The following is a 27,500-nucleotide window of genomic DNA, read 5'->3' on the forward strand; positions in this document are numbered from 1 at the left end:
GGACATTTGGGAATAAATGTAGTTCTTCTTTTCTTATTAATATTTGCTGCAATTGCTGTGTGGTAATACCAAAGGTCCAAAAACACAAGAGGCGTGGTTCCTTTTTACTCAAAAATGAAAATTGGGTTTCTGTTTTACCCGTTTTTGTTGTTCTCAAATCAGTAATTACCTTTCTTCTTCCTGTGGCAACACAAAAAAGTGAATTTTTAAAGAAATAGTCCTTGCTGCCTAATTTTCCCATATAATAAGGGTAAATGAGTGAGAAATTGAGAGGCATGTTCCATCATCTGAAATGGTCAAAATAAGCCCCATCTTGATAACAAAGCATATGACAATCATTTTGCATAACTTCCGAAGCAAGATCTGAGCATGTTAACATGTTTTGATTTTTGTTGTCTTGTTTGTTTCTGCTACCTAATTAGTTTGTGTATATATTCCATGATAACCTGTTTATCCAGAACATACTTTTTAATAATTTTATTATGCTATACATAACCGTCTATTTCGAAGAAATGAATTAAACAGAATAATACAAAGACAGAATAGCAACAGCATACAAACAGTAGGATCACCTAAGTTTGATTTCTTTTCAAATGGAGAGCACTAATTCACCATAGGTATCTTCTCGTGAGCTTTTGCATACATGTACAGGCATAGTGTTTTCAAACTATAGTTTTAAAAGGTTAAGGTGTTGTTGTTTAAGTTAAGAGTAAAGAAATAGTTAAAAGTCACATAACACACGTAACCAAACAACCAGAATAAAAGTTGCTCCATTTTGAAATTGAACATCAGAATTATTCATGTTGTTTGGTCCTTTTTGACCCGTTTAGAATAGATTAAATGAAACGTTATGCTAACAGCATTTTTAGGTGTGTGTTTTGTTTTATTAACCATTTGATGAGTGTTGTTTGTTTTTTATATTTACAGGGAGTAGTGCAACTGACCTGCAATCTCATTACACATTTGCTGGTCAACCCAACAATTTAAGCACACCATTTTTTACAATACATTAGTTCGTAGAATTAAGTTCCATGAGCTGTAATACATAGTACGATATCTATTTGTACCTTATGTGGCCGATCAGTCTCTTTCTGTGCACTGATCCACTGCTGATGAAAACAGTTGAATGACTCAGTGCTACTTCTGTAATTGAACGCTCGAAGAGAGCTAGGGATTTTGACTTTAACAAACTTGTGAACTTTTTCAGAACAGCACATGCAGAACACAAACGGAATCTTGCGCTTCGCTTGTTCCTACTTGCATAGAGTAAGTTTTGGGCTAATGATGTAGGGAACTTTGCCTTTTTGTGCCCTGTAAAACCGAGTGTGTCTTAATTGGTTCGCGATCGACAAATTTACAAACAGGGTTTATACATCAGTTTTCAGAGCACAGAACATGTCGATTAAACTGATTACATCTCAGGCACATTCTGTGCTTAGTTTTTCTTGACAAAAACTTAAGGCATCAGTTAAAACGTCTACCTAACAAATTCCTCCCCCAGTCCAGCAGGCACACCATGTCAGTTTCACGTTTTTATTTTGCACTTTATCCTCTCACGGCTTCACCACTTTTAACATAAACGAGCCTTAAAGAGACGTGAAAGCCTGTAACGGAAACCCAGACAGTTGTCATAATGCTATCTGCAATGACTTTTTTCCTTTCTTTTTTTTTTTTTTTTTATTTTTTTTTTTTTTTTAGGTTAGAGGCAATGCAGTTGTTTAATTTTCTGCGTTGTGCCACAAAGAAACACAACAATCCCAGGAACAGTTGGACAATACCTTTGTTTTTTTACCAGGCCATTTCTATGAATTCCACTTATCCTGAAATTTGAATTACTCGGACTAATTGGAGGCCAAAGTATAACCACTATATCTTGCTACTTATACTACCAGCTAAATGTTTGGACATGAACTTCTTTCTGCAGTGGGGTGTGGGGGGGGGGGGGTCGGTTATTAGCCTGGACATTTACATAATCTTTCAGAAATGTTAACAAATCACCACTTCTCCTCTCTTTGTCTAGGTAATGCTAGTTTTGCAAACTATTTTTTAGCTTTAATACACCTATATTGAATGAGTTCAGTGTTATGCTGGCTGGCTTCTATTCAAACCAAATCTGCTCATCAGATCAGTATTAGACTTTTGTTTTTAAGGTCATGATTGGTACCATATATATGTCCCAATTGGTTGCAGCCTCACATACCTTTATTTTCACAAAATGTTGTTTGAACATTTTCCCCTAAATCTTCTTTTTGGACATGATGGTCGGGTGCCCGCATTCCATGTTGTCTTGTTCAATATTTTCAATGGAAGTTCAACCAACAGTCCCAATCACAAGCAGGAATATTAACGCGAGACTTCTACATCCGCAATAGTGGTCTTTGGGATAGAGGTGGCATGTTATAACAAGCACTGCAGCACACGAGAAGGGAAAAGGATCAGATGAAGAGGAAAAATAGTAGAATACGTGGTGCTGTGCCCCTATCAATAGTAACACTACCCTAAGTCCTGCCTACTCTTGATTCGCAATGATGCTGTGTAAGTATGCGCTGATCCCTTACATTCTCAAGTGTCCAGCTGAGCCACAGCTATTCCGAACAGCAGTGGGAAGGTCGAGAGACTGTCCCTGGTCCTGCTGGGATATACAATGCTATGTTTAGTCTCTGAGGTCATCCAGGATCCCTGTTTTCATAACCTTGCTGTGCTTTTCACCATGCAAAGACGTTGGCATGTTGTTATAATCCCCAAAGAAGTTGTGATTACATATAGCAAGATTAATATTTTCTTGTTGTCATGATATTGAAATATATAAATGAGAATGCGGTCCCTCAACCCCAACACTGTTCAATGAAACAGATTCACTGAGGACTGATCTATTTTATACTGTGTGAGACAGTCTGCGTATATTTCTTTATACCGAGAGAGATATCATATGGCCGCTTTGATCCTAAAGTGACTTTTTTTTTTTTTTTTTTTTGGGGAATTGTCCTCAGTGGGACCTTTGGCCCTGCATTTGTTCATGGAGTCTTGCTTGACGAGAAGGAACCACAAGCAACAGAGAAACAAGTCTTTGTGAAAGCAGTGAAGGTAAAAATCCTCTATCTCTTTAATCTCTTATTAGTTGATGCCTCCCTTGGGTACAGTTCTAAAATGTGACGATTTAAACATAACCTTCCCAACAGAATTAAAAAGAACTATTTTCTCAGGAAAATTCAGAGGAACTTGTTTGTGATAATGAGCGCCTCATTGTGAAGTTCCAAGTTTCATAATACAGAGAATGAACTGGGGTTGTGTGATTTAAAACATAAAGGGTGACTAAATCTAGTTTTCTGTTAAGAACATCAAGTTCCTCTAGAAAATGCAAATGCTAGGAGACCTTCACCTTCAGCTCACTTCCTGGGTCCCACCACCCCCTGCATGCTCCCCCTTGCTTCAATTTGCCCCGCCTTGTTACCGACCTGTTTCCTCCTCCTGCGCCGCAGGACTAGCGTGCGCCAACCACCAGACCCATGCCCGCGCCGTGTACCAGTCCTCCTGCTGTCTCGGCCAAGCTTTTCGGTTTTTCCACCCCGGCCCTTGCCCAAGGGCAGCGAAACCATTACTACGTTGCCCAGCACTCTCCAAGCACATCCGTCAAAAGCTGTTCTCCAAGATAAAGCCAGACCTTCTGTGAACTGCATTCTAACTTGTTTCACGCAGGGTCGAGCTAGCAGTCCTGTGATGACTGGGCAATGAAAAGGCTAAGGCTGTTTTAAGAGCACTCAAAACTTTTATACTCAAGTGCAAGGATGAGGGTTGTTCAGGACCTGCATGCACCTTTTTACTAACAAGAACTTTGCCTGACGGGGCAAAACAGAGATCAAATAAGATCCACACAGAGAGTTCACTTATTGATTTTTATGGTTCTTTTTAAATGGGTATTTTGCTTACCCCACATTTCATTACAAACGTGTATGGGGGCTTTACTTTCGCTTCTCTTTCTGGAACTCTCGAATGGTGAATCCTACAGAATACCCTGCCTAGTCGATTTCTCTTTATAAATGAATGTAAAATGAGTACTTGGGCTCCAAAAATGCTGACAAATACATCATAAATATAGTTCATTATGCCAAAGATGAAAGCCATTCGTGTGGAAGAACAATCTCCATTTTTTTTTTTTTTATGACCTTTTGCATACTTTTCAAAAGTAATAGTCCCCTGTTCTTCATTTGTAATTGAAAAAGCATAAAGAGTATGATATGAGTTTTAACTGAATTAATGACCTCCAAGCTTTTAAATTGTTGACAAAATGTTCAAACATTTCCTTTCTAATCCTTTAGTGCTGCTTGACATTTAGATACTGCTGGCTTTTTTTCCAGATGTTTGAGGGCGTTCACTGCTTTCTACTTACTTTGATTTGAGTGGTGTGTGAGAGATGAGACGACCTTTGTCAGTTGAATTGCTGTCAGGTTTCGCTTCCCTCATGACTGTGGTATGTCCAAGGTTTGCGACTCATCACATCCCTGACCACTTTGTTCTTGAATTTTGCTGTGCAGATCCACGCCTCCGAGGTACAGGTGACCCATGATGCTTACAACAAAAACAAAGCTGTAAACTACGTCTCGTTGGCCTTCACCACCCAGGTGAGGTTACAGCCACCACGTGCTGGCTTTCTTGACGCTTGAAGAAAATCCTGGCCATAATCCTTCTGCCTTTATAGAAACCATGAAGTTTTGGTACAGAAAGCATTGGTTATATATATTTGCTACGTGGTATAGGTGTATAGGATAGTTAATGTATTCACAGAGGAGAGAGTGCATTTTTTGTTCTGTCATTTCCGATGCTAGTGGTGCAGAAATTTACCGACTTGCACTCCTTTAAAAACAAGTCCCTTTCATAAATGAACAAAGCCTTGTATCACACTAGATGGTTAGGATTTTGAATCGCAGGGGACGGGCTTATGCAGGGATCATTGGTTTCTTACATTACTGAGTCAGGGGAGGAATATCTGTTTTCACTTCACTTTCACGACAAAAAATGAGGTCTGTAACGTTTGGGATCAAAACAGCACAAAGCTGATTAGAGGTTTTTGAGAATGATGACATAATATTCTTGTGTATGGTAATCTAAATTACCATACTTTCTTGATGGTTAATTACCCCCCTGTCCTCAGGGGGAAGCCATGTTTGTGTAATGTTTTGAAGTTGTGAAAGCCATATGATGACCACCAGTTGCAGCTTATGACACTACCAGGAACTGCTTATCTACACACTTTCCTCTGCTTGTGTGAATTACGGTTGTCGTTCCTCTGTGTTCTATTGTCCTTCAGCGGTCTCGCGTTTGGAAGTTGATGAGGAGCTTTAGTCGTCTAAATCAAGCTTTGTGTCCCTTAAAATGGGCGCGTTGTCAACTACATCTATCTGCAGACAAAAACTTATGTTCTGTAAATAGATCGCTAAAATTCCTAACTTCACGTCAAATCCAGCGACATTTGTTGTTCTGGAGATCTGTATGGGCCCTGTCTCGAACAAAAGTACTGCGCAATACTCCAGTTTTCTGGATCCAACTTGGCCTGGGGCGGTTTATGAGGGCTGATAACTACTATATATCTGGAGCCTGACTGGTATGACCCCATTGTCGGTTTGCCATCTGGTTTATCAACAGATATTACTAAATTATTTAGTATTTACTCAGTAAATTTTATTTTAGAGTCACACTTGAAGTATTAGTCCTTAAGTGGAAAGTTGCCATGTCTTAAAAAAAAAAAAAAAACTTATTGCCGTTGTCATTGTTGCAACAAGTTAAATAAATTCTATTTTTATTGTACACATAATGTTGTGATTGCTTAACTTCACCTTGTGTGTTTTTGTTTTTTTTGTTTGTTAATTTTTATTTAGAAAAAAATATAGAATTTTAATATCAGCCAATTACTGACGCCATGGGTGGTTATTATCTATTATTGATGCGAACTACTGACTAAATCTAAAATGATACTGAAACAAACATAAATATACTGTTGACTGACTGCAATGAAAATGAAATTTTTAAACTGAATACTAATTTTGTTAATCCGTGGTGTTCATCTGAGGCCATCTTTTATTTTTGTACTCATTTCACGTATATATTAATATCACTGTCATCTTCTCTTCAGAATAACTTTCCTCGATATTAATATAGCGCCAGTACACAACAGCCCTGAGGTCCAACCATTCTGTTTTAGATTTTTTCTGTTTCCGCCTTTGGTTGCCTTTTGAGATGGGCTCAGACCCGTATCCTGTCTGTCAGAACGTTTCGAGCTTTGTAAGTCACGCAGACCCGTGTCTGAGTCTAGTGGTTAAACGGTCAGCGCATCCCATGACTTTAATTTTTCCTTGTCCCAAATGAATCACTGATTAAAATCGTCTTTTGTGTAGACCAAGTACCCTTAGGGTCGTTTGACATGTTCACCTAGCTGTCTATAAGGCTTTTGTGTCTCATTGCTAGTTAGATCTCTAATAACAGTTCATTTCTCTAATGCGTTGTTTTGTGTGTTCACCTCTACATTAAATTATCTGTAGTTGTGTAACTTGTTTGTGTTGTCCTGCAGAAATGGGGTTTGAAATCATGGCCTTTTCCTACCATTTGTGCCTTTTACCCACACACCGACAAAGTTTAGACCTGGTCTGTTCACATCTTAGGAACCGTGTTACCAATCAGCCATGGTGTGTATAGAAAATGGTGAGAAGCCAGGTCACCACACCCTGGTCCTGTTGCCCTATATGAACTGGGGACAAATCTTAGCTTTTCCTGCCGTCCAATGTAAGCTTGCTGAGGGCCAACAACCCACAGGTTAGAGACATATTATTATTTTAACATGCCATTTGTGCGCTTTGAGGTATTGGGGCAAAAATAAAATAGGACTACTCATAACTGCCACACAACAAGCTTTTTGATTCTTGAATGCAAGACAAAGTCTATCAAAATCCAATTTATATGTATGTATGTATTTGTGTGGATGTTTCTCTTGTGTGGTATAAAATCTCAAATCAAAGAGAGATTTGATAGAGGTGTTAAAACTGGGTTGGTGTTTATTTTAACATGGCAACATTTAAACTGCATCCATGTTTGCGCAGTTGCGCAGAAAACGTGATTTTTTGAGTAGTAATGTAAATTCAGGCTAATACTAAGTAGCGCAGTGACACTCATGGACACTCCTGCTGTTAGCCATAAATCAATCCCGAGGGCAGGTCGTTTTATATGAGAGAACCCTCCAGCTCAGAATTACCTGGATATGTTCAAGATAAATCCTTGATTTAATTACTTTCTTCTGAACAATGAATTCATTGTGCAGATCCTCATCAACCTTTGAGTGATCTTTCTATGAATAGGTGCTTTACAGTAAAGTGTACTGTTCACAATCGAGCCTTTGTGATGTTAACCCTGGGGGGGTTTCAGCTCTTTCAATCAAGCCTGCCACTTGAACTCTCAATTCAAGGCCCAAGACTCTACGATCACTCTGAGTATATTCGATTCCTATATTAGATCATTCAGACCAGTGTATTCGTAAATGGTTAGCTGGGTGCTTTTAAGCTATCAATTTTTCCTGCGTTCAAGCCCAAGCCTAGCTTGTTCCCCGTGCGACAGCTGCTGTTATACTTCCTGCCTCAATGGTACAACATTTTTTTTTTTTTTTTTTTTTTTTTTTTTTTTGGAAAAACATAAGTCATGTAAACTACCCATGCTTTAGATAATACCCTTCATTTTGGACATCGAATGTGAATGATTTATTTTAGTTTTTACTGCCAAAATTTTCACCTTTCACCTGAACTGAATCTTTTAGCTGTATGTCTGTTGCTGCTGCCTGGTTCTAGGGGTGTGCAAAACTACCTACTTTCTAAATGGCTCTTGTTGGTGAATGACAACTGTCAGGTCTTAGGCGAAGCACTGTATGGTGGGCTGGGGTTTAGGAGTCTTGACCCATGGGGGAATCATCCAGTGATGACACTTGATCAATTCAACTGGATAGACGATCTTGAGCTAGGGCACCCCGAGGACTAGGGCTGGGTGACAAGGGTGGTCCTGCGTAAAGTAGCCAGTATGCAAGAGCGCCTTGAAGCACAGACCCGTTTTTAAAACAAGTAACACACTAGAGGTGCAAGCATCTTTGAGCAGTATATCTCCGATCTAAACATGTTTGTCCTGACACATAGAGCCCGCATTTAATCAAAATAAAATATAGAATATAACATGATCTTAAATGCTTGAATTGCAGGAGGAATCAAATAAATCGCTCTATAGATTTTTGCTAAAACATCCTTATGGGATTGCGTTTTGTGATGATCTTATTGGGGCTGTTTCTATGTTGTATATTGTCAAAAACCAATCAGAAATGTGAGGTAGTGTATTTAATTTTGTGTGTTTTTTTGATTTGTTTTTTATAGAGCATGCGTTTTGTATCCCGCAGATAAGCGACACATAATGTTTTGATCAAATATAGCAGGCAGAGAACTAGAGACCTGATTGTGACACCTATTTATGTTTGAGGTTTTGTTTTATTTTCACAAAAATGCTGTTATGAATTTTTTATATGATATTGTAGTATCTAATGTATTCTTTAATAAATTAGAACTGAAAAAAAAATGCATTTTAGATGAGTTTATATCACTGGCACTTTCACTGTAAAAATAGAAAGGATCAACAACAACACTGTTAATAGTAATAATTTTTTCTGTTGGAGTTGACCAAGAATCATCATATTAGAATGTGATTCTTGTATGAGGATATAGTGTGGCCACTGAATGACTGGTGAGTAATGGCTGCTAAAAATTCAGCTTTGCCATCACAAGAAGAAATTACGATGATTAAAATATAAATTATTTTATAACAGGAAGAAAAACTCGGTATTGGTTTTTAACATTTGTATATTATAATATGTCCGGACAATTTATTTACATGGGTATTATATTTTTGGGGTGTTATATGTAACCAGTTGCATGGTGTTAAATAGACTTTTACTTTACTATTGTAATAATCTACATAGATATATTTATATAATTTAATTATATTCCTGGTATTTGTTTTAAGGTATGTGGTGTCAACTGATTGGGTATAATGCTTTTAATTGTTTGTTTGTTATATATTTTGTGTTTTATATGAATATATATATTTAGTATGTGTATGGTACTAATATAAGAAAATGATCTGTTTTGACCGTTTTATTAGTCAAAATGAATATTATGATTTTTTTTATTATTACATTAAAAAATGTGATAGCTGAAATTCACGGCGTATTAGCATGTATTATTATAAAACGATTTTAATTAATCTGATTTTTAGGTTTATTAAATTGCATTGTGATTTATTTATTTATAAAATATAACAATGTGGTAACATTGGAATTTATGGGGTTTTTTGGTCGTAAAAATAATTATCAAGCTTAGTAGTAGTTTTAAGAGTATCGGTTAGCATATATCTAAATGTCAACAAAAATGCGTGCTTGTGAGGTGATGGTTTCAATGGTAGAGGATAAATTTGAGGATTTATATGACCTGTCTCAATTGGGTGTAAGCATGTAATTACAGGTCATACACGGGCTTTTTAAGACTGTTGGACACACTATGATTCCCGGGCTTAGTTCAATAGATGTTATAGCGTATGTCTAAATTGATTACGGGCCCCTTAAGCGCATGAACAGCTAAAAGAAAAGGTTGAGATATTACACTCATTGATTATATTATCACCTAATTGTTATCGAATGTTTGTTAGTATTATTCTCGTTTCAGTCTAATAAATCACTAAGCATATTACCAACAGAACAAACAGTACGTGATATTTGAGAGCATGGGGGGGGGGGGGGGGCACCATCAAATTCCATGTGACACCTGAATGTGTTTCATTACATATTATATATTAATGTGTTTTTTTTTGATATAGCCTTGTGTGTATCCGCCTCTAGGAAAAGCCTTTCATTTATAGAGAAAGAATGTTATGGAAGCTTTGTGCATTAGCACCGCAGAGTTTTTGGGGTGGTTGTACTGATTTAAGATATACAAGGTAGAGGATGCCTTAAGATTTGAGTCGCAATCCCTCTAAAGAGTTAAGATTACGCGTTGTTATGTGTTAATAATTGTATAATATGGCCATATAGGTGCCCAGAAAATGTTTATAGTTTAGTTGAGGAACTATATTACATTCAGTGCTGTTTATAACTCTTCAATACCATAAGATTTATTATGAGATTCAAACAGAGGAATGTTGTTTAATTGCTACCGCTTAAGTCGTGGTTTATATAATAGAGGTTAGGCACTAACCAACGAGCATTCTGTGTACCCAAGTGTCATGTGTCCTGCGCACGGTGCTTATTTGTGTCTCGGTTTATATTTTTTGGTTTTGTCGCTTGACTGGACCTTTCCTAATTAAAATAGATACAAAATTTTAATTAGACTTCCCAATAACCCCTTACGATGTCTTCTTGGCACTATTCACTTTGGTCCACTCTCCTTGATATAGTTTTAATTAATAATTACCCACAAAGGCCATCTCCTCAACAAGACCTATAATTCCCACATTGGCAATAAGCAGATTTTCATGTGGGATGATTATATAATTAATGCTGGCAACGAGAGATGTTTATCGTACATTTAAGACCTTGCCTGCCAGTGAAACTGGGTTGTAAAGGTGCCGTACTGACCCCTACGGTGTTCCCCAGTAGGTTTATTAACCTATTTTGATATTTACAATCATATAATGTTCGGCTTCACGCAGGAGGTATTACAGGCCTATCACCTATTTGTACATATTGGCAATTTGCGCTATAAAAAAAAATAATATAATGTATAGTCTACTAGTGGCATTATCGCAATTATTATGGATAATTATATGTTTGTGTTAATATTGTGTTTAAATATCAGCCATTATAATGCGATTGTAATTACCAATATAAATTAAAACATATGAAAGAGTTATATGATTTGATGTATAAAAGCATTTTAAAATATTGTTAATGGTATTTATTTTTTTTTATATGGGGATCTGTTGCATTGATTATTTAGCCATTCCGTTAGCATTAACAGTGTATTATTTGTTAGAGTAGGATGTATTATATCTGCAATTATTTATGTGATATTTATTTAGTTTATTTTCGGTAATTTTAGTAGAATTGATAAACAGTATGCCATTCGATGTTATTTTATTTTTATATCACAGGACCTTGCACTGGCCCCCCGTGATCTCTATCCCCATTTTGTATGTACCCACTGAATCGGAATGACAAATGAGATACCGAGACGGATGGCGCTGCGAGAATTTGCTTTTGGATGATTTTGCTTAACAAATTTACGGTTGTGTCTGGATAGGGCTAAGTGGTGTTTGTAAATGGATCTTATATTACCGTATTTTGTGAGTGGAAAAAAAATTTTTTAGTGCCTTTGTTTTTTGCAACAGGCTGTGTAACATTGCACTCAGCAGAATATTAATAGTTGTCAGTTACACGCAGATATGTGTTCTCTAACTTTATAAAAACCTATTTGAGTCAGTACACTTTTAGTGTTTTTTCAATTTATTTTTATTTGGCACTGTAATTTAAACCGAATATAAATTTTTAAACTAAGGGTTTGCAATCTCCTTCATAGGCTCTCAAATTGTGGTCCCAAATCCTGGTAACCAGATTATTTAAATTGGGTGTAACTTCTATAGTTGACGTCATTACTGTTTGCTATATTATTCGTTGGTTACTGGCGATATTGACGCTTCAGGTGCGCGCTATGACATGTATGATGCTAAAGTTTGTATGTTCAGCTGTATGCAGCTTAGTTGGTGATATGTGTTGTTAACACACATTTGGATTTTTTTATCGCCTAATAGTTTTTTGTTCGATTAAATGAGTGCCTAGTAATTAGGTGTTACAGTCCCACTTTCTAAAATTTCACATAGTCCTAGCAAATGTGTGTAAGTTGCCATATAGTTATTGGTGGAAAAAGTTCACGAGCTCAAAACTTGGGTTTTGGTATTGTACCGCGATTTGCTTATATCCTCATATTTTAGTTATGGCCAACCAACTGTAAACGACGTAGTCATTTTTAATCAGTTGAAGGCCAAATGAATGGTTTATTTACGTGTGAAATGTGATTCAGTTTTTATTTTCCCTTTTCGGCCATTTGAATTTTAATTTTAGTGTTAACGCACAAACTTTATTTATGGCGATTTAACAGGTTTTAATAAATATAGATTGTAAAAAAAAAAAAAACATATTTTGTCTAAATGAAAAGGTATGATGGTATGCGAAGAACTAGATTTAATTTAGGGCGGTTTTAGTATTCAGATATAAATATATAGACACAACACATACATGGAGAATGTTTATATGGTTAAAGAAGCTTGGGCGAGACATGTTATGTTGCTTTGGGTCACGAGAACATGTAATGAGGTTTTGGTGATGCTTGATTTATCTTAATGCATAGGAACCAAGTAAGATATATTGTTCTTGGTATTGATTTTGTAATAGCAAGAAAGGTATCAACTATTGTTAATGCATATTGATTACTTTATATATATGGAAACACGGGGGGGGGTAATGTATTGATGCTGTTTTTAAGCATCGGGGAAAGTTTATGTGTGTATTAATGGACTTTGCATGTGGAGGGATTTAATAATGAAGTCTTATGATTTCAGTTCATGAAAAATATGTTTATATATTTATTTAATATTTAAATAGGTGTTATATGGTATAACAGCATTATTAATATTGAGAGTTATATTGGTGTTGTTTAAATTTTATGAATATTATATTATTTTTATTATTATAATTTTAGTTACTTAAATATAAATATCGTAATTGATTTTTTTTTTAGTTTTATGGTATTATGTATAAGTAAATTATACGAGTATTTATGATTTATATATATTTATAAGTTAACACAAGCGCATGATTTGCACGATTTAGATATTATTTTCCGTTAATTATTTTATGTATTTAAGGATTTTTTTTTATTTAGCAGGATATTAAATATAATTATTATTATGAAATAGATTATTTATAATTTGGATTGTTTATTGGAGATCATTTGATTTTATATTTTTTATTATATAATTTTATGTATTTTTTTATTAACTGTTTATTTTATTTTATTGGTATTTAATTGATTTATATTATTTTTTTTTATGGATTTTATAATATTTATATAATTTTTATTATTTTTATATATTATTATAGATTTAATTGTTTTAATATTATATATTACTAAGTTTTTATTTTATTTAATTTATAAATCATATTCATAGTTTAGTATATATGTGATGGATAAGGATATAAACGAAACTACCATACTATGTGAAAGTTGCAGTTTGATGTTTTTTTGTTGTTTTTTTTCTCTTTTCTTTGTTTTGTTAATGTCTCGGTTGCGTATACATAGAAAATACAAAAAACAACACCAATTAAAACCCAGAACAACCGAATCAAAAGGCATTTGTTGCTTCCAGTGGAGACTATATGTAACATGAATTATAGTAAATTATAAAACTGTGTTGCAATTTGCGTAACAAGATTTTAATAGTAAACATATAAAACCATCGTCTGCAAGTTGTGGTATCGGATCGAGAAACAGACGAACACGACGAGGGACAAGACACTACGTTGTGATAGCACTGCTCCGGGGCAAATGGCGTTATTTGAATCATCATCAAATTCAGGGTCAAATTCTTTACATATGAAAACTACATACTTACAGATGAAACTGATCAGGAAACAGCCCCGTGCAGTTGTACGTCTTAACTTCTCCCAGGTTCAGGGAATATAGTCCTACTCTGTAATATGCAATTGCAACACATAAACTGTAATATTTTGCTGGGTTTTGTTGTGAACGTGTGGTACTGGGAACGAGGTGTTGTAATATGATAGCTTAACCACTGAGTTCTAGTTGTGTCTCTCTCTTTGGACAAAAGTAATCACACATGAGATAATAAGGGTAATGTTCACTTTCACAGAATGAACACAGCGTGAACCAGATCGTGGCTAGCTACGAATTAAAGATGGCCAATCAAACACTTTACTATCAGCGAGAACCTAAAATAATAAAATATATATGCCGAATAAAAGTTATCCACCTTTTCTTATGCTGTGAACATTATGATCTCATTCTATCCAATATGAACAAGTCATTGTTACAACACTCCCAAAACAGAATAAGGCAAACTTCAATCCAGCATCATATGCCCCTATTAAATTTTCATGCCTTTTTGAAAAAAAAAGATAATGAGAGAGTTGATCCAAACAACCAGTGAAAGTGAGATCCGTAATGACGATGAGAAATGTGCATAGTATTGGGTGGACCTATCCCTTTTAATTAGCATAAACATCAAGCCATAGGAATAAAATAAAAGTGGCAACTCAAACCCATCTGAGTGCACATTTTTTTTTTCTGAAGAGAGTAGTACAGTTTTGTCTGGCAACACACACAATGTTTCCCCGTCCTGTCTAACTCAAGAGCCCAAGGGGGAAAAACACTCCACCCTAGAGAGTCCAGGAAGTACTTTAACATGCAAGCGCCACATGGGCCCGCCTTTCATAAATAACACACCGGTGACCACACCCTAGTTCACGACAGCGCTTCCGACCTCTCGATACTCATTCAAACATCATATACAGAACAAATATAGTAGGCTGAGTGCTATGCCCCATGCCATTTAAATAAAAAAATATAGGAACAATTATACGTATTGTTTGGTTTCCTACTTAGTGATGGCAAATTGGAGGTGCTGGTGATGAGCATGATGTAGTGGTCTGGAAAATTCACTCTTGTTTACTGGAATACACCTGGAGATATTTTCTGTAAGGAACCGGTACGTGCAAGAATATCACCCACCAGTGAGACATTAAGACGAAATGCGATCACCATTACAGGCAAGCAGAGTGATAAACTCCCATTACATTCACCAAATACAACAACATCCAACAATATCTACCATCATTATTTGCAAATTTTCTAATTATTTTGTGAAAATTATGTAAGTGTCTACCATCTTGACATGCCCAGTATTTTCAATTATAAAAATTTCAGTAATTAGAAGTTTCTAATTAAACAGTTTTCTATTGCATATAGTATATTATTTGTGGTGTTAATTTAGATTAGCGTATTTTCAGAGTAAAGTAACAAACTGGACTCGGTAAAACATTGGTAACCTTCTTAACATAGAAGTTAATAAAAGATTTACAATAAAATCATGGACAACTGAAATGAGTTTTTTAAAACTCTTATTTTCTCTACCTCAATTGGTGTCCATAACAGTGGGAATGTTTCTGTACTAGGGACACAGGGGAATTTATATTTGATATGAACAGTGAAGAAAAGTGACAGCTAATGTCCAATCCAAGCAGAGAAGCAGAATGAACTCTGGCCACCAATAACTGCCACCCTGCCAATGAACTGACGCAGTTTTATTTTCTACAAAACATTATAAACTTCTCTTTTCCTAAAATGAGATTTGCGTGTTTGTTGTCATTTGTCCAGGCGCTCAACAGATGGCACTGTTAAACTGTGTGTGATGACTTGAGGAAGACTCTATTAATGCAGTAAATAAATAAAACAAACTCATCAACTTCAGAAACCAGCCTTAGTGAGCAATCCTATTTAATTGTTTTTATGGTTATTCAACTCCACTGGTTCAGACCAATGAATTCATGCTCTCACTGCACAGAGAAGAAATGAAAACGCGTTTGTCTGTTTTAATAAACCACTTCATTGCATTTTAGTGTCTCGTCTCTTCAGAGCTCAGATGAAGTTCTGTTTGAAGGATCATAACATTCTTCAGATGCAGTCCTTCATGACACAGTCTGCATTAGTCTGCATTGTCCTTCAGTGGCTAATGGCTCTGAAATGTTGCCAGAACCAGAATAACACAGATTGGACTCTGAGATCTTGGATGATGTCATTGATGTGGGAGGACAGCGGGTGATGATCGTTACATTTGTTGTTGTTTGATGTAGTTCTGGTTGTTATCGTTGTTGCAGACCTGCCAACCTGTATGCATTTTGACCTCAAAGTACGCTGGTATGATTTTTCACTCTAAACTATGCAAAAATCTAGTGATGCCTCTGTCCACGTGCAGTATTCAAAACAAGTAACAGAAAAAGATGACAAGTTAAACCAATCAGTGTTTTTTTTTTTTTTTTTGCATTTAAATAATTTCTGCATTTTATTTCTCTCCTAGTAGTCTATAGTTTCAGTTCAAAGCGGCTCGCACCAGTTAGGCTGACAGAGACGTGCTGTTTAATGTGTTCCACGCTTGAATGGTAACTTTCCAAAAAATTGTTTCCCAAGTTTTTTGGGCCAGTTTCTGTATTTTGTTTACTAAATAATGGTCGCGGCTTCATGGGATTTCTTCGTCACTTGTTTTAAGGGAGGAAGTCATCTTTCTTGTTTTCGCCAAGTCGTTTTGTGCATCAACTCAGGACTGGTCTGAGCTCTTTGTGTGTTTTTTTGTTTTTTCCCTACAGTGGGCTTTTGTCGGGTTTTTTTTTTCTCTGTGGGGGGAGCTGATGAAACCTTGGGACAGAACGAACTCCTTAATGTTTTTGACAATTGACGCCTTTTTCGAGGTATGGCTGCTTATCTGAAAGGAGTGGCTACAGAATAGCAAAACAGCCCGCAGTAGCTTCCCGGATGACTTAGTGGTAAAGTTTTGGTTTTCAAGCATATTTCACTTTTCTGTAATTTTTAAAGCATGTTCCAATAATTTTCTTTATTTTATAAATAACTTCCTTTTTTGTCATGTAGGCAGATTTTATCTGGCCAAATAAATAAAACCTCTGGTGAGTGGTGTTACTGAAGTGACTGGCAAAGCTCCCGAAGTATCAGTAGCAAACGGCTTTTTTCTAAATCTTGATTAGTTTTTTTTTTTTGTGAGGGAACTGACTGGAATCACCTTTTAGAAAATAAATGTGACATTTGTTTGATCCGAATCAACAGATTTGCTGCTGTTGCACAATCTGGAAGCCTTATCGGCAATTCTCCTGCAAATAGCTAGGAACATTTCAGGAGGCCGTGTGTGACCCGGCCGCCGGATTTGGGCTGCAAAGCAACAAGGGATGTTGATATTCTTCAGTTGTTCCGCCGCAATCCCACAAGCAGTTATTTGTCTTTACGCACTCGGCGCGGAACAGTTTTTTAGAGAAATGCAGGCAAAAGCTTTAAATGCCCATCAATTTGGGATCATAAACTTTTTTCCCCTCTATAGGTAATAAGCGATATGATACGGTTTTCTTTGGCGGTTTTTGCCTATGTGTGTTTTGGAAAAGCCTGAAATAAAAATAAGGTGGATCTCACTTTCAACTCAAAGCCCTTTTTCGAACGCGGTTTGCTGTTCAGATGTTAAATAAAGGAGCCAAATAATCCCTTACAGACAGACCAAGCCTTTTTTTTCTTTGATTTAAATCTCCTTTACAGCTTTTCAATCCAGTACTGATCTAATAAAGTACGTATTGTTTTTTTTGTTTTTGCTGTGAGAATGATTTTCCTCTGTTTGTTCATTCAGATTTGGGCAGTAATGGCATGTTTGCTGGGGCTTGCTTGGATCCCCTGGAGGAGAGAGCCAAAATTCGCAACAGCTCGTCCAGTTGCACCTCACACTGGGATTTTCCACTTGCAGGCTTTAGGGGCCTCACGTCCTAAACTTGGCTCAACCGGCCGCCCGTTTTTGTTTTTGTTGGACACAGCCACTATTCCTCCCCAGAAAGAGAGTTGAAAGTTAATGGCAGAGTTGGCGCCTTACTTTTTTGATAAAAACAAAAAAAACACCTAGGCCATTTTGTAAAGTGCCTTTACTGTTTTTTTGTTTTCATGCAGTACTCAGGAAATCTGGCCTTTTGTTTTTGGGAAAGAATGTAGATGTTGGGAGGTTCCCTTTCCCTATCTTTTTTGTATATAACAGCTTGGCTAAGTAGAATATTCAAGGAGTAATTTTTATTTCTGATTCTCACTGAATATCATCCCCTCCAACTTTGTTTTGGGAAAATGCTGGTATAAGAGTTGTCCCCCACAACAGGTAAGCTGCTTGGGATCTCTTTGGCGTCCCAAAGGCGTTTTTTTCTTTTCCATAATAGCAAAACGACAAGAAACTGGGAAAATTTTTTTTCCTTTGGACTAGTTTAAATAATTGCCTGCAAGAATCTTGTACATATATTTTTTTTTCAAGACTTCAGTGAGAAGAGCTTCCGTCCTTCTAGTCTCAGCTACATTTAAGCGCTGCGCATTTTATTTGAATTTAAAAAAGACAGTTTGGTGTGAGAAAAACAGGTTCTGCGCAATGCTCATCCTCATCCTGGTAGCAGCATTGTTTTTTTTTTTTTTTTTTTTTTTTTTTTTTGGGAACTAAAGTACGGTGGAGAACCTCGACAGCCTGACGGAACCTTTACCTCCCTTATTTTTTCTTAAGTGGTGTGAGACGGTAGGAAGGGGTCCTGAAGTCACAATGTTTTGGATTTCCTTGCAAGTCCATCCTGACCTTTGGTACAAGGTTTTTTTTCAGATTCCCCTTAAAGTTATTTTTGATGTTTTTGACTGTTTTTTTTTCTGTTGTCCAAAAACATGCCCTTCCGTGTTATGTTTTTAAATCTTAATGAATAACCCTGAGAACAACAAAAAAAACAAACAAAAACAAAAACCAAGTAAACGACACAGAAGTCCCAACTGTTGAAACATATTTTGAAAGTGTACGGCCTTAACCAGAACCAAAAATTATTTCAATACCTTTGTTCAAATTCAAATTTTCATCTAACATCAACAACGAAGTGGCACACTTCACCTTTCTATAATTTATTATCCCTTGTGATCACTGCTGTTTTGACCTTAGCCTTTTTTAAAGGGTTTTTGGGGGGGTAAAACTGACAATTTCCCCATACCTCGACAATTAAAATGAGGCCCTCCTAATAAAATTGGGAATTCTCAGTTTTTTTTTAGTTAACATAAAAACAAAGTTATGAAATGAAACTATATGTCTAATGCTAAAAAATCAACTAATGAAACAACAAGATATATTTGGTCAAATAAAGAGGACATGAGTATTTTGTATACCCACCTACAAAACAACCCACTCCAAACATACTAAAATGCACACAAAACAAAAGCACCCCAAACTAACACTAAACACATAACTCAACAACTAAACTAACTCGACACAAACAAACATAACAAAAAATAGTAACAAAAACACACCCATAATAACTTATTTATATATTTTTAGTGATCAAATGAGCCTGTTTTGTGGGAACTGTTCTGAATGGAACTAATTTTTGGCAAATCATGTTCCACCCCTAACTCTGGTGGTAATAGTAAAAGTGTTTTTTTTGGCCTTTAATACTTAATTTAAACATTTGAGCGGCAGCCAAAATACTATCAGTATCTTGTGGTCTTGCCAACTACATATTTGGTGGCAATTCTTCCACATCACTTTTTTTTTATAAAAACATAACATAAAAACATAACATAAACTTAACTACTGATCCTCAGTGGACTAATTGTTTTTTGGAGTTAGGGCAATTTGAAAATGTTTGTTTTTTATATTTGAATTGGCATTTTCCTGAATTTGCCGTTTTTTTTTTTGATATGAAGGAGTAGCAACATCTTTTTTTTTTATGTAATGCTGTAATGGAAGGCTCTGAGTCATGGCTTAGTGTTAACTTGGAGTAGTTGGCTTAGGGAAGATTATCCCACCCTATTCCAAAGATATCTGTTTTTTTCCTCCCTTTTCCCTGTTTATTTTCTAACATGCCTTTCATGGCGGTAATTAATAGAGTTTTTAATTTCTTTTGAATACATGGTAGCAATAAGATTCAAGGCCCAAAGGTTGTTCCTTAAACTTAGACTTTAAAGGATGCAACACCTTATCTTACTTGGCACAACATGCTGAGACAAAAAGTCACTGACAACCATCTGTGAGCCTGCGTCTCTTCGGTCCCTCCTGTGATAGTAAATTTTAGAAAATGAATAATGCCTCTTAAAAAAATGAATATAATCTTGTATAAACTGACGTCTTATTTCTCATAGCCCCTTCCTTTCTTTTCTCCATGATAAGATTTTTCGAAAGAAGACAGTGGGGAGTATCGTTAAACGTTGTTTATTGTTTTTTTTCATGTACTAGCTTTTATCAACGAGCTTTTTATTACAATGAAATTAACAACATTTTTTTACTCAAGGATCGCACTTTGAATACCTTTTTTATTCCTAAAATTTTCTGTGTATTCTCTCTTCTGTGGCTTTTGTCCAATGTCACTGTGGGGCTTATTGTCTTTATGGTAGCATTTTTTCATTGTAGTGGAGCTCGAAGAAAAGGAAAACAAGATTAATGCACCGTTAAATTGGATATTTGGGTGGTAAACTGGAAAAATCAAGGTCCATCCGTTTTTACAATCCCCTTCCCCAATCAGTTCCGACGCGTCATAATGACATTTTGTTTTTTCATCTTTTGAAACCCCAAAAGTGAAGGAGATTTTGATTTGTTTTTTAATAATGAAGCCGAGAGTTTTTTTCTGTATACGAGTTGCAACATTCGCCTCCCCCAAAACTCCTCACCTCTCCTGAAAATGTTCAATAAAGAGAGCAAGGCAAAGAAATCTAAGATAAACCAAAACAAACAGCAAACTTCATTGGGACTTGGTTCTTGCACATCAAAGACAAGTAACGATGTTTGAGGCTTTATCATCATTTCGCAAGGTGCCACTCTTTATGTGAGCTTGATTTAGGTATGGGTGTCCAAAAAGAAGAAAAGAACACACACATCAAAAAAAATAAATACTATGTAAAAGGAATATGATTTTCAGGTTATCAACAGTCATGAAACCCGCCAAAAATATTTGAATGTTAAGTTTTATAAGTTAAATAGTTGCTTTGGGCGAATATGGCCCCCCCCCCCCCAAAAAAAAAAAATAAAATCGCAAGATACTTTTTTCATATCGGTCCCCGATTAATCGATAGCCCTAATTATCTCAGATAACCCATTTTAAATATTTATTTCTTTCATTTCCAGTTTTTTAAAAGGCAGATTTTTTTGCTCTTTAAAGTGAAAGCCTGTAAAACGCAGACCATTTAAATTGTGGTTTTTTTTTTAAACTGCTCTTTACGGTCCCCCAAGCAACCTTGACAAACGTCTTCATGTTTTTTTTTTGAATTCTTTTTTAAACTTGAGGTTAGGATGGCAGATGTAAATTTATGTTCATTTGTCCACAAAACAGTAACATCTGGTAAAACATTGCAAAAAACCTCATTTTTTTATTTATGCTGAAATGTAAATATTCTTTATTCAAATTTAATTCAATTGTTTTTTCCATAGTAGCCATACATTTTAGATCAATGGTAACCACCAACATAGCACCTCAATCCCAGGGGAAAAAAAATGCCAACTATAATGGGTTTGTTTTCTAAGTATGTTTTCTGATGTCCGTCATTTATAGTCAAAAATGTTAGGCAATCTTTTATTTCCAATAGTTCTTATATAGCAAAACATACGGTATTTGGCTAACCTTTCCATTACTCTTAACAGATTTATTAGGCTAATATGTCCCCCCTAACATTAATATTATAATAAAATTGTCGATAATGGAATATTCCCACATTTGTCTGGCCAGCCACACTCTTATAGTGGGAGCCTAGTGTTACTAAATCCACCGGTAAAATGAAGGCGATTGTAGATTTTAAAAACCCCTTTTTGACATGGTCCCTTCTTTTGCGCGCAGTTTTTCTCATGTTTGTCCCTGCAACTGTTTTTTTTTTTTTTCATCGGCCCCTTTGACTATTTTCTTTTCTTCACACTGGATCTCTCACAGCGTCTGTTTAGTGCTCGCTGACCAGGACTTTAAAACCGCGAAAAGCATCGGTCCTAGTGGAGCGTTCCGTTTTGAAACTTTTGAGTCCGAGCGCAATAAAATGATGCCCTCGTGTGGCGCGCTTCACATGAGTTAAACCAGCTGTTTTTTCGTTCCCGATTATCCCAACTCTTTGGTTTTGATCGTTTTTTCCGAGGAAATTTTATATACCACGATAATTATCGTTTTTTAATCCGGCCCCGGGCCCTAATTTAATCACTTTTAAATCGTTTATTTCCCCTTTTGTCATTTATCTTTTAAAACCATAGGTTGTTTTTTTACACATTTTTATCTATCTTTTTTTTTTTTTTATTTATTTTTTTATTTAATGTTACAATAAAAGTACGCATTTTATAGACCATGGCCAGGAAATTGTCTAATATTTTTTAGGAACTTAAACTTCCAATTTGCTGGAAAGCACTCACAATTAACTTCTGTTCAATCATAGAAAGTCTTTGGTGTCTCTTTCAGAAGACTTTAAAAATTAAAAGTTGATCACCTTTTTTATACAGTGTTTTTTTAATGAACTTTTTTGAAGCTGAAACCTTTAGGGGAATTGAATTTCACCAAGGCACAAAAAAACCCGGCAGGTTTGTGCATTTAAAATATCTTCGCAGTTTTTGTTGTTGTTTCCAAAAGATGAGCAAAAGTACTTTTTTGTTATTATTAATTTTTTCCCTGCAGAAACACAAAATAAGAATAATTTAGGAAAAATGCGAAAGGCCCTAAACACATGGGACCTCGCTGACCCCTTTTTTTTTGTTTTTTATTGTTGTTGTCCACAAAGAAATGTGGAGGTCATAGCAAGGTTTGTAACAAAATTGGTAAAATACTAATTGAAATAAAATGGCATACATCCTTTTGTTTGAGCAAACCTATCCCTTGGATAATAACTCTGTCATAAATGGGCAAGTCCCCCTAGCACTTCTGGAAACTTGCCCAAATAACTATGTTAAATTACAAACATGTTTGTTCAATGAGGGTGTAAGATGGTTAAATTTAACAGTTTTTTATGGCTGCCTTTCAAGTGCATTTTCTTGTGTCAAATGTTTTTTACTCATTTCCAAGATTTTTTTGTTTCACTTTGAATAACAGGAATGAACATATATGGAACAAGGGAAAGGCCTAATTAGGGGAGTCCACCAAAAAAAAAAACGCATAATTCTCTTTAAAGTGAAAAAAACCCCTAAAGGTTGAGTATAAAAAGTAAAATAAAAAACTATAAATTATGGTTTTTTTTTTTTGCACTAATAACCTTTTGCAACTTAATGTCTTGGCCAAGTCCCTCAAAATTGCACATGTTTTTTAATTAGCCGCAATTTTTTTTGGAGGAAACATTAAATGGAATAAGGTAAGAAAATTTATTTTCAATATTCCTATTTTTTGAATAAATAGGAATTTTATTATGGTTGGGATTAAAAATTGCATACAGTAATATAGTTTTTATATTGGTATAAATAAGCTGGTAAAACCCCGGCCTTAGGGAACATTTTAACACAGAAAAAAAAAATGGGTATATACAGATGATCCGGTATACTATTTCATACTGCAGTTGAAGGAAATCATCTTTATACAAAGTTTTTTTGGTAAACAAAAACAAACCAATTAAAACCTTAAAAAAAACGGGGTTTTGTTTTTTTTTTTTTTAGTTGTTTTGTTGTTTTGTTGTTTTTGTTGTCGTTTTTTATTCTTGCCTATTTATGGTCCCCCATTCAACGGTCCTTTTATTATTTATTGTGATTTATTTTTTTAAAAAAAAGTCCTGATTGTCCCCTCCCTTAAATGGACCATATCATAACATATTGAATAAAATATAATTTTTGCTTTTTTTGTTTTTTTATTTTTTTTTTCCTTATGCTCTAAAAACAATATATATGACATGAAAAAAAAAAGATACTAAATTCGCACACCTGACACAAAAATTTTCCTGGGTCTCATGTGGAAAAATATCCCTTTGCATGACTTTGACCGCTAGAGTTGCAGGGGCAGTGGACAGGAGACCTCACATGTGGCTTTTCCGTGTCAATGAATTCATCAAAGTTAAATACACACAGCAAAAACCACATAACATTAGAGTACCTGGAAACGCTTTGATTGGTCCGTTTAACACTGAAAGTTTTCCTGTTGCATGCCAGGTGAAAAAAGTAGCAGCCCATAAGAACACCCAAGACCCTTGGAAGTGTGCTGATAGTGTCAGGGCCTGCAATTAATCCCGATTCAGAAAGTTTCCATTTTGTGTGACTTTGTTGAAAGTGGCCCAGATTTTTTTCAGCTGTAAAAAAACCAGGTGTGCCAAGCCAAAAATCCCTGACGCAAAGACAGACCCGCTTTCAATTGTTAAAATCACAAAAATAGTTTGTGTCCCCACACAATGCGAGAGAGAGAGAGAGGAGAGAGATAGAGGAACGAGAGAGACATAACCAGGCAACCAACAAACAAAACATTCGGCGCCGTGGAGTAAGTGGGGCGGGAGTCGGTTGAGCAAAGTTTTTTGGGCCGAGGGCTTCGTTTACATCACTGAATAATGATTATTAAATAAATACCCCCACAAACGCAACTACCGAAGTGACAAAACTTTGTCCTTTGTCCATAAAATAATTATTTTTGAACAGCAGAAACAGGCAAAGAACAACACAAAAAACCCCCAATCCCTTCCCCCATTCTCGTCAATGGGACATCATTGACATATAATATACCTATATACACCCCTAAAGACGGAAAGGAAACCTAAAAGCCCACAGCGTTTTTTGTTTTTTTTTGTTACCTGGCGTCAAAAGGTAAAAAGTAAATTATTATTATTGGTGTTTTTATGGGTTTTTAATATTGATGAATATTAATAATTAGTTTTTTTTTTTAGAAGATAAGATAAATGAATCCCCAAATTCAAAAAATCCAAACAACAATTACCAAATAAACCAATGCGTTTTTTTAATATATAAATTTTTAAATTCGTTCCATTTTAATGTAAACGTAGCAGTTATTGGTTACCCTTAGGCTTTTGTTCATCTAGTGCAAGTTTACAGGGTAGAAACATATTAAATAGCCGCAAATTTTACAATGTGCATTTGCCTGTTTTTGCCCTGTTGGGTTGAATATAACGTTTGGACCAGTGTAGGGTACAGTTAGAGCAATGATGTATGCTGTTCAATGGATTTTGTGCTAAATATTGTAAATTTAGAACCTTGAGACCCTGAACTTTTTTGTTTTTTTATCTCTAAATTCCCTACGGGTTTTGTGTTTTTAATTAGTTTCACTTGATCCCTTCTATAATATAACATGGGGTAAACGCATTAATGGTTCTAATGTTGTACTTTTTATCAAATCAAACCCACCATCGACAATGTTAGCCCGGCTTTTAGAGTTATGAAAGTTTTTTTTTATTTGCAATGCCTTATTCCGTATCCTCTGCTCATTCTTGCATTGTGAAGAATGAGTAAACAGTTCAATCACTGGGTCTAATCCATTAATCACCATGCTTGGTACTATTTATATGGTCTTTCGTTTGTAAAGCCCCAGATTTGTTTGAAGCCTTAATTCAAGGTGTTTGACAGCCGAAACAGGTTTTGCTGATTGTGACTGTCAGTGCTGATAGCCTTCTGTCAATTTGAATCAGCTCAGGATGAGGACCTCAGCCTAGAGGGCAGTACTATGTATCAGATGGCTCACCAGAAGCGATGCTTAGTTGAAGTGCAGCATTCATTTGCATTTTAGTCTCAAGCAAAAGTCTGTGGAATGTAGGGATGTTAGACAAAGATTATGGTTCTGCCATCTCACACATTATGTCTTCAATGCGTACGATGTTTAATTATGATGTTTTTGTGTTTGGAAATTGTTTGGATAATGATCTCCCTGACCACAGGCTGTTGTGGTGTCAAAACTATTTCATCTTGGCTTTGTCAGAGATTCATGGATTTATATGTGATTGATAATATCTGTTCATTTCTCCAAACAGCATTTTGTTTTTCTTTTACCGCGATACACAGATCTTGACCAACATTAACTATGTTTAAATGCTCCCGAATTATCCATTAGTAATTGGACTGGTGCCACAGTAGGACTGAAAAGACTTCATGTAAACATCTAAATCACTCCGACTGAGTTGAATCCAAATTCAATTTTGATTGGATTGAAAGGCGTGGTGTAGACTTAAAACAATCCAATCAAGGAAAAACTATGGGCATGTAATCTGATGCACTAGGCTATCTCTGAAATCAGATCAAAAATACCTTGCACCAAATGTTTTAAAAGAGTCCTCGTTCATGACAGAAATATGTTTCATCTTTCCCTTCTAATAGTGTGCTATCTTTATTTAAACATAATTATAACGGTATCAGTTAAGCAGACTCATTTATTGAATATTTGCTTGAAAAAAACCTCTTGACAGACATGTCAACAGGCAAATTTATATCAAAAAAAAAGTTATATATTCATGGTACTCCAGTTTTTAAATTATAGCTTAAACTGTGCGCTTAAGCATTATTAGAATAAAAGTGTCCGTCGTGAGTTTGTCTGGAGTTGCAGAATAAAAAAAAAAAAAAAAACTTTAGACCCTCATTACCTGCTCATGGTAGCCTCCACCTAAAGTAACTTCACGCGTCGGACCAAGCAACCTCTGACAAACCAGCCCAGAGGTTGTTGCGACATATTAGACGAGAAGAAAATTTGGTTTTAAAAGAACAAACAACCCTACTCGTCAGATCGGCTGTTTTGTGTATTTGTGATATGCTTTCCCATTGACATGTTACAAGAATCTTAAGCAGAATCTATTCCAATGAACAATCGTTGTTTGGCATTATAAAAAGACAAACACATACGAATTCCAAAGCGCCCTGCGTAGTTCTTCCTTACTCCGTAGTTCTGGTGGAACCGCCTGCCCCTCGCCCCCGGTCTCTAGGAACCGTCCGTTGTTGTGGATCATTTATTTTCCTGAATGAATGAGAGTTCAAGTAGAGAGAAGACAGGCACAAACACTTATCCACAATCAACAAAGCTACAGCTTGAAAGAAATCCAAAGCTGGCAGTGTCTTTTTTGGGTGCTACTACGTTCATGATTAATCTGCTATCTTTGGGGACGTTTAATATGTTTGCAGTAAGGGTGTGAGAGTGTTCCAGGGAGGTACTCAATAGAACTTTAGTACCAATGAGACATAATGCACTGTTTAATGACAGTTACAGATGTGTATTTTGTTCGCGGGATTGAGTCAGGGCAGTGGAGACTACTGGTAAGGTTAAAGAAAGGGGTGAACATGCTGTTCAAGTGTACTTGCCCAAGCCAACAACCCCCCTCCCCCCCCCCACCCCCCCCCCCCACCCCCCCCCCTGTTTGAGATTTAAACCTCATGTTGACCGGACAACACGTAATCCTGATATGACACATGGTGAGGTTTTTGACATATTTTTAATGTTTAGCTTTAACAATATTTAGGTTACTTTTGCCACTAGTAAGTGGCTTTTTGTTTGTTTTTTTTTTTTTTGTTTTTTGCCAACTTTTCTCGATTAGCCGAGTGTTATACAAACATTAACACTTGCGCGCTGTCTAAGACCAAACCGTATTTAGCTTTCATATTTTGTGATGGGGATTTCAAAATGAGGCCTGTCAGTAGAAATTGGCAGAGAAGGGAGTGTTGTTTATTTGGCCTGACAGGGTCATATGTAAAGATTAACTGTTGTTGCCATAGAAATTTGTAAAATATGA

The 27,500-nt window shown here is 35.8% G+C and overlaps 1 protein-coding gene across 1 annotated transcript in view; it reads left to right on the forward strand.

Annotated features, from left to right (window-relative positions):
- Positions 1-27,500, forward strand: part of LOC109112082 (ras-related protein Rab-6A-like) — a 358,885-nt gene that overhangs the window by 265,323 nt on the left and 66,062 nt on the right. The window lies entirely within an intron of this gene.

This window comes from Cyprinus carpio, chromosome A6 (genome assembly GCF_018340385.1).
Source record: "Cyprinus carpio isolate SPL01 chromosome A6, ASM1834038v1, whole genome shotgun sequence".
Classification (NCBI taxonomy): domain Eukaryota; kingdom Metazoa; phylum Chordata; class Actinopteri; order Cypriniformes; family Cyprinidae; genus Cyprinus; species Cyprinus carpio.